Raw genomic sequence first — 8,002 nt, 5'->3', positions numbered from 1 at the left:
AACTGGGAGGCTGTAAACTGGGAGGATGTAAACTGGGAGGATGTGAACTGGGAGGATGTAAACTGGGAGGATGTGAACTGGGAGGATGTGAACTGGGAGGATGTGAACTGGGAGGATGTGAACTGGGAGGATGTGAACTGGGAGGATGTAAACTGGGAGGATGTAAACTGGGAGGATGTAAACTGGGAGGATGTGAACTGGGAGGATGTGAACTGGGAGGATGTGAACTGGGAGGATGTAAGCTGGGAGAATGTAAACTGGGAGGATGTGAACTGGGAGGATGTGAACTGGGAGGATGTGAACTGGGAGGATGTGAACTGGGAGGATGTAAACTGGGAGGATGTAAACTGGGAGGATGTAAACTGGGAGGATGTAAACTGGGAGGATGTGAACTGGGAGGATGTGAACTGGGAGGATGTGAACTGGGAGGATGTAAACTGGGAGGATGTAAACTGGGAGGATGTGAACTGGGAGGATGTGAACTGGGAGGATGTGAACGATGCATGGATGGAATGAGATGACGAGATGGGGGATGGGATGTATGGACGAGTGGATCGGAGAGACGAGGTTGATGAGCAAGGACGAGCTGAAATTGGAAACGAAGCTTGAAGCTGCTGTTCGCTGGAAATATGCCAAGAATAGTGAATAATAAAAATTATAAATCACGGGAATGCCAAATTGGAAAAATTACAGAATGTAGGAATGCCAATTTGCAGGAATTCCATGATGTGGGAATACCAAATTACAAGAATTACAGAATGTAGGAATGCCAATTTGCAGGAATTCCATGATGTGGGAATACCAAATTGCAAGAATTTCAGGATGTGGTAATACCAAATTGTAGGAATTTCAGGATGTGGTAATACCAAATTGTAGGAATTCCAGAATGTGGGAATATCAAATTGCAGGAATTTCAGAATGTGGTAATACCAAATTTCAGGAATTCCAGGATGTGGGAATACCAAATTGCAAGAATTCCATAATGTGGGAATGCCAAATTGCAGCAATTCCAGAATGTGGGAATACTAAATTGCAGGAATTTCAGGATGTGGTAATACCAAATTGTAGGAATTCCAGAATGTGGGAATATCAAATTGCAGGAATTTCAGAATGTGGTAATACCAAATTTCAGGAATTCCAGGATGTGGGAATACCAAATAGCAAGAATTCCATAATGTGGGAATGCCAAATTGCCGGAATTCCAGAATGTGGGAATACTAAATTGCAGGAATTTCAGGATGTGGGAATACCAAATTGCAAGAATTTCAGGATGTGGTAATACCAAATTGCAGGAATTCCAGAATGCGGGAATACCAAATTGCAGGAATTCCTGGATGTGGGAATACCAAATTGCAAGAATTTCAGGATGTGGTAATACCAAATTGTAGGAATTCCAGAATGTGGGAATACCAAATTGCAGGAATTCCAGGATGTGGGAATACCAAATTGCAAGAATTCCATAATGTGGGAATGCCAAATTGAAAAAACGCCATAATGTGTGAATACCAAATTGCAGGAATTCCAGAATGTGAGAATACCAAATTGCAGGAATTCCAGAATGTGGGAATACCAAATTGCAGGAATTCCAGAATGTGGAATACCAAATTACAGGAATTTCAGAATGTGGGAATACCAAGTTGCAGGAATTCCAGAATGTGGGAATACCAAGTTGCAGGAATTCCAGAATGTGGGAATACCAAGTTGCAAGAATTCCATAATGTGGGAATACCAAATTGCAAGAATTTCAGGATGTGGGAATACCAAATTGCAAGAATTTCAGGATGTGGTAATACCAAATTGTAGGAATTTCAGGATGCGGTAATACCAAATTGTAGGAATTCCAGAATGTGGGAATACCAAATTGCAGGAATTCCATAATGTCGGAATGCCAAATTGCAAGAATTCCATAATGTGGGAATGCCAAATTGCAAAAATGCCATAATGTGTGAATACCAAATTGCAGGAATTCCAGAATGTGGGAATACCAAATTGCAGGAATTCCAGAATGTGGGAATACCAAATTGCAGGAATTCCAGAATGTGGAATACCAAATTACAGGAATTTCAGGATGTGGGAATACCAAGTTGCAGGAATTCCAGAATGTGGGAATACCAAGTTGCAGGAAATCCAGAATGTGGGAATACCAAGTTGCAGGAAATCCAGAATGTGGGGATGCCAAATTGCACAAATTCCAGGATGTGGCAATGCCAAATTACAGAAATTCCAGGATGTGGAAATGCTAAATTGCAGGAATTCCAGGATGTGGGAATGCAAAATTGCAGGAATTCTAGAATGTAGGAATGCCAAATTGCACAATCTCAAAATTCAAGAAATTTTAATTTTGTGAATTGCAAAACAAGGGGAATTCTGAAGTGCAGAGTCATGGAATTGCATGAGAAATTTCGAACTACGCAATGTGTCGAAACGGCATCAATTGTGTGATTGTAAAATTATTCACTTGAACACGTGCTGCAGAAACTTCAAATGGATTATGGGAATCACAAATTACGCAAATGCGCAGCGCACACGGGAATTGTGGGTTTAATGAAAAGGTCAATGACAAATTGTGGAATTCCGAATTGATGGACGACAAATTTAAGACAGTCGAATTGGAGGCATTGCATACACCACACAGCACTGGTCAGAATCCCTCCCCCAGCATGAACTCTGTCTCCACGATTATCTGGACGATAAGATTATCCATACTATAAGAGAGATGTCTGTCTGTGTGTCACCATTTTTATCAGAGATGGCCAAACAGATCTTTGTAAAACTTTCAGAGGTTCATCAGTGAGTTCCGAGGAGTGTTTTAGACAAAAACATTTACTTGAAAATTTTGAAAAAAAAAAAGAAGTTGGATTCATTTTTTTTAATCAATCAATCGTGGCAAAGGTTTTGCAGCAATGTCAAAGGTAAAATGAAATGATCCCTGACCCCACTCCTTAGTGAGTGTGGGAAGTATTCTTAGCCTCCACAGAAAAATAGAAAAAAAAACAATAGATTTTTTTCAAAATGCCAAAAGGATTAGAACAGCACTGGGCAATGCCGGGTATCCCTGGTAGTATTGTACACACCACTGCCAGAGCATCCTGTGCAATGATTAAACCTTCCACCAAACACGTTGGCCTGTTTTGCATTCCCATCTGAAACCATGACTCATGAAATAAATAAATAAATAAAAAGCAAAAGATAACTTTTGCACTTTAACTTTTTCCCCGAACATCAATGAAACAAAGGAGACTAGAACGACACTCTGTAGCGTGCATGCCTCCGCCAGGTTGAAGTTTATTGAGATATCGTGCTATATATCGTTTTTGGCCGATCACTCAATGGTGAAGAATCGCTTAAAAAATTCTAGTATTCAGATGTGGATCCGGATCTTCACAACAATATAATCAATTCATCCTTGCCACACATCCAACTAGTCCACGAACTTTCCACCAAATCCGTCTACAACGTTTTGAGATATCCTGCCCAAAGACAGACAGACAGAAGTAAAAACACAACCTCTGTCGAACTTCCGTAGTGGAGGTAAATATTGTTATGGTTTTGGAAATCTACCCAAGGGGAGAGTATTCATGTGCACAAAGCATTCCCCCAAAATTAGTTATTTCATTAGTTTATGTGGTAGGTAGACCTTTGCCCTTTGTCCAGAGGTATGAGAAGTTGGGGGGATGCGTTGAAGTTAGTCTGTGTATTCCCTGTGTGATCTTCCCATTCTCGACCCGCTTTTAATCTCCTCAATGCCCAAACAAGCCACTTCATCAAACCTCAATTCAATAAACCCTCATTCATCCCGACAGTCTTTCCTTCAACCCTGGAGACAGTTTATTTTCATCCCTCAGTCTGTCTGTATCCATCTCCCTCACCCTTTGATCTTCACTCTTTATTATTCACCACCAATCATCTGTTCATCCCTCCCTCACTGTGGACAATTAATCCTCCGGACCCGTCCCAAATTACCTTCCCTCCCTGCATTCCGACATTTGTCACGAGGGACGTTTCTCAAACACACAAGCAGTACAAAGGAACTTTGCATGTGAGGGAGGGTGGGGGGGGCGCTCCCTCGCTGCACCCGCACCGAGAGGGGCAGGGCACCCACGGCCACCAGGTGTAATAACGTGGGAATTCTCCACAGTCCCATCATTGCACCTGCCCCCGTTGGATGCACACCAATGAGGAAGATGCTCGCACGACGTTTGCTCTGTCAAAACCACCCCCAGCCCAAGCGGCTTTAAGAGACGGAATGCAAGGAAGTTCGTGGCTGTCGTTAATACCCCAGAGGCTGTTGTTGATGCACAGAGGTGTGAGTACATCTCAGACTGCCTGTTTGGGCGATTGTCTACCAGCATGTGGGTCATGCTGGACCCAGCTGCACTGGGATATGAGGCACAGGAGAGAGTCTCACCATGGCCAAAGGCGAGCGACCCATTATCCAAGGGTGCAGTGTAGTCCATGGATCATGACCGACGAAACTTGTTCTGATCCTTTATTTTTTTGCACCACTGATTGGCTCCACTGATTAACCAACGCTGCACTCACGATTCCGCATGGCTGTAATAAGTACTTGGGTGCACATTGAGGGAGCTCAATGCACCTCAACTCAGCGGACCTTAGTTGAGGTAATTAGGTCACCAACAGGAAACACGACGTCATAGGCGAGAGGACCCTATGAGACCTAAATTATTTCAACCAGCATCCACGGTTGCTTAACAACCCGTCAGGCCATGGAGTTATCTGTGGCCGGCGGCCTCAGGCTTAGAGGGCGAGCAGCGGTTCCGGCAACCACCCCGTGGACCTCGTCCACACCCGAACCCGGACCCGTAACAATATGTACGAGAAAAGGTAAAGGAGGAAGGGGCAGTTGCGAGATAGAATCCAAAACTGGTTACCGGAGATCCCACAACACCATGCATTGCATTTTATTAGTGAGACCCTGTCCAAAGCCTTGGCTGGTGAGGTTTGGAAACCAACCTCAAATCCCACGTAATGTCGTGATTTATCTGTTATCTGCGAAAGTCCTTATAATTCAAACAAAAGTTCACTGATGTCCTCAAATGTCTGGGTACTGCAGGCAATTTGCGTGCAAACCCCAGAATGAACCTCAGATGACTAGAGGAAAATACAACAAAGTACCTTATTTTATTTCTCTCAAGTAACAGAGCTGATTGTTTGATAGATTTGTAATTTTTAAAAAATAAAAATGAAGGCAATTTTTAATAGGGAGAAATTGATGAAATAGCACCTTTGTTTGATCAACAGTTGATTATCTCACAAGATCAGGTTCACAATCTGTAAATTTTGTAAATGTTTGATCGATACCAATAAACATTAAACATGGTGACATGTGGATTATACAAGATATGTGCATTAATATACTGTTACCGCTGTGGAAATTTGCAATACACCATAAAGGTCCTCAGATCAGTTATGACGCTAAGTTTATGTGCAGATAGGTCCGCACCGTTGTTTAAAGGGCTTTCTTCATGTTTCACCGGGCTGCGACTCTTTGAGATAGGGTTTTTCTTTATCTATCGTTATTTTGAGCCACCATTGCAACAAACCTCCACACAAACAACAACCGCCACCAAGTACGCCGCAACGCCAAGCACGCAACAAACCTCCACACAAACAACCGCCACAACCAACTACGCCACAATGCCAACCACGCTCACACCACCCCCACAACAATCACCACCATCTTAGCCACTAGGCCCGCTGACGAACGCCATCCTTCACGGACCACGGTAAGACGGTTTCCGCGTCGGAAACCGTCCGAGAAGGATTGGCAGGACAAAAGCTCCTGCGGGCCTGTGGGTTTTTTTCCCGCCTATTTTCCCCGCGCTTCGTGTGAAGGGAAGGGGGCAGGGCAGCTCGCTGCCGATTGGTGGATGCACGGCGTGAGGCGGTCGGAGTGAGGGAATGCCCCTTTTTGGGAATCTTCTCGAAGGGAGGCGGAGCCAAAAACGGGGTGGGGTGAAGGGCGGAGCCCCGCACTATAAAGGGTGGACCGCACGCGGAGCTCTTTCTTCTGGTTATTCTTGGCTTCTGGTTCTTCTTGGCTTCTTCTTTCTTTTGGTTCTTCTGGCTTCTGGTTCTTCTTGGTTGAACACTTCGTCTTGGTCCATGAGCTCTCGTTGCTTGAGCTCTCTGTTTCCCTCTCTCGGTCCTGTGCTCGTGGTCCGGCGAGCGGCCTGTTGGTGGAGACGCGGACGGGAGGCGCCGCAGTGCGGCCTGTGGTGGACCTGCGCGTCCGGATGAGGAGAGTGCCGGAGAGGGTTTACCGGCCACGAAAGGGAGGTCCTTTCTTTTCCTTTTATTTTTGTATGCATGGTGTGGCGCTGTCTGCCAAGCAGAACTGCTTAAGTGTCTGTGCTTGTAAATAAATCCTTGCTTTATTCGGTGGTATTGCTTTTTACTGTATTTCTTTGGCTGTACATACGTGCATGAATTCTTTGCCTTGGCTGTACATATTGCATGACTGCCCTTGTGTGTATGTGTAAATAATAAATGTGCTTGTTGAACTGTTCCCCGTTCGTTGCGTCCTTTCCCTGTTTGAAAGTGCCATCTTACTTCGTGGAATAATTGGTAGAGGGGTTTGAACACCCGAGTAAAGAAGAATCACTGAACCGTCGAGGTCGGCGATAACACCGCTCGGTTATCCCTGTAGCACGGAACGAACCGCTTAAGCGGTTCGTGTCCGAAGCCGACCTACGGCGTGGTGCAACCCCTCGGTAGGTTACCCGCGCGGGTATTTAGGTATATCGGCGATTTACCCTATTTCGCACAGGTAGAAAGCGGACTGGGTTGTGGTGAGGTTAAACCCCCACCCGTGACTGGCTCCTGGCGGTAGTTCCAAGGAGGGTCACGACTGAATTGTCCGACCGGTGGGCGACGCGGCTGCCATTAGAGGTATGCGGCCGCTCGCATGCCAGGCGGGCCAGAATTCGTAACATTGGTGTCAGGAGTGGGATTCGAATCCACCCCGTCTCCAACTAAATTCACGGGAATCGGTTCAGGGGTGAGTGGAGCGACCCCCGATTCCCACCAATCACGAGCGATTTTGAAAAATTATTTATTCCATGGGATAAGATGGCATTTCAAGGCGAACGGGAGCTGGGGCTATGAGGAATGGATGTAGAATTAGTAGAATCCATGGTCCAGGACGAAATCCCCAAGCAGGAAATGCTTAATGTGCAGGAGCAACCCCCCGCCCCCCCCCACAAACGAACCCAGAGCCCGGAATGGGCGTGACAGGGGCAGAGGCCGTGGCGTATGACACCTCCCCTCCCCTTCTCCACCAAAACCCCCTGATCCTTGCCGAATCGGCTCAGCCGAGTGTACTCAACATGATTTTACAAGCAATGAACAAGATGAAAACAAATGCGTGTAGAATGGAAAATAAAATAGATGGAGTGAACAAACAAATGGAAACAAACACAAACGAAATGAAAACGAACGCGTGCAGAATGAATAACAAAATGAATGCGAATATGAAAAGAAATGAAAGCAATGCGGGGTGAGATGCAGCAAATAGGCCGAGGCCTGCGGGTGGGCATAATGGCATTGGTGTGCAGCGAAACGCGGACAGCGGGCGAAAAAATGGCGACGCCACGTGCTGGGGCGAACGAGCTGAGGGGGAGTGCAGCGGCTGTCAGGCCCGCAATGGAGGCGGGTGAGGGCGAATTAATTTGGGGGACGTGTTGGGCGAGAAGTGTAAAGGTGACGGAGAAAGTGACGGTGACACAGAGGGGAAAAAAGTAAATGGGGAGACCGAAACGTGTGAGACGAGACACGATGTGACGACGGAAAGAATAAAAGAAATAACAGAGACGCGGGAGATGGAAACGGTAGGGGAGAGACTGCACGATAAAGACGGGGTTAAAGACGAGCACACACACACACACGGAAGTAATGGAAGACAATGGGGTCGAGCTGGCAGAAAGTGTGGGGACCCGGTGCAAGCAGCTGAGTAGCCTCCTTATGGAACGGAGGGAGATGC

This window comes from Eptatretus burgeri, chromosome 12 (genome assembly GCF_056783735.1).
Source record: "Eptatretus burgeri isolate ZD-2024b chromosome 12, Ebu_testis_v1, whole genome shotgun sequence".
NCBI classification, from domain to species: domain Eukaryota; kingdom Metazoa; phylum Chordata; class Myxini; order Myxiniformes; family Myxinidae; genus Eptatretus; species Eptatretus burgeri.
Note: the sequence above shows the minus strand (reverse complement) of the source record.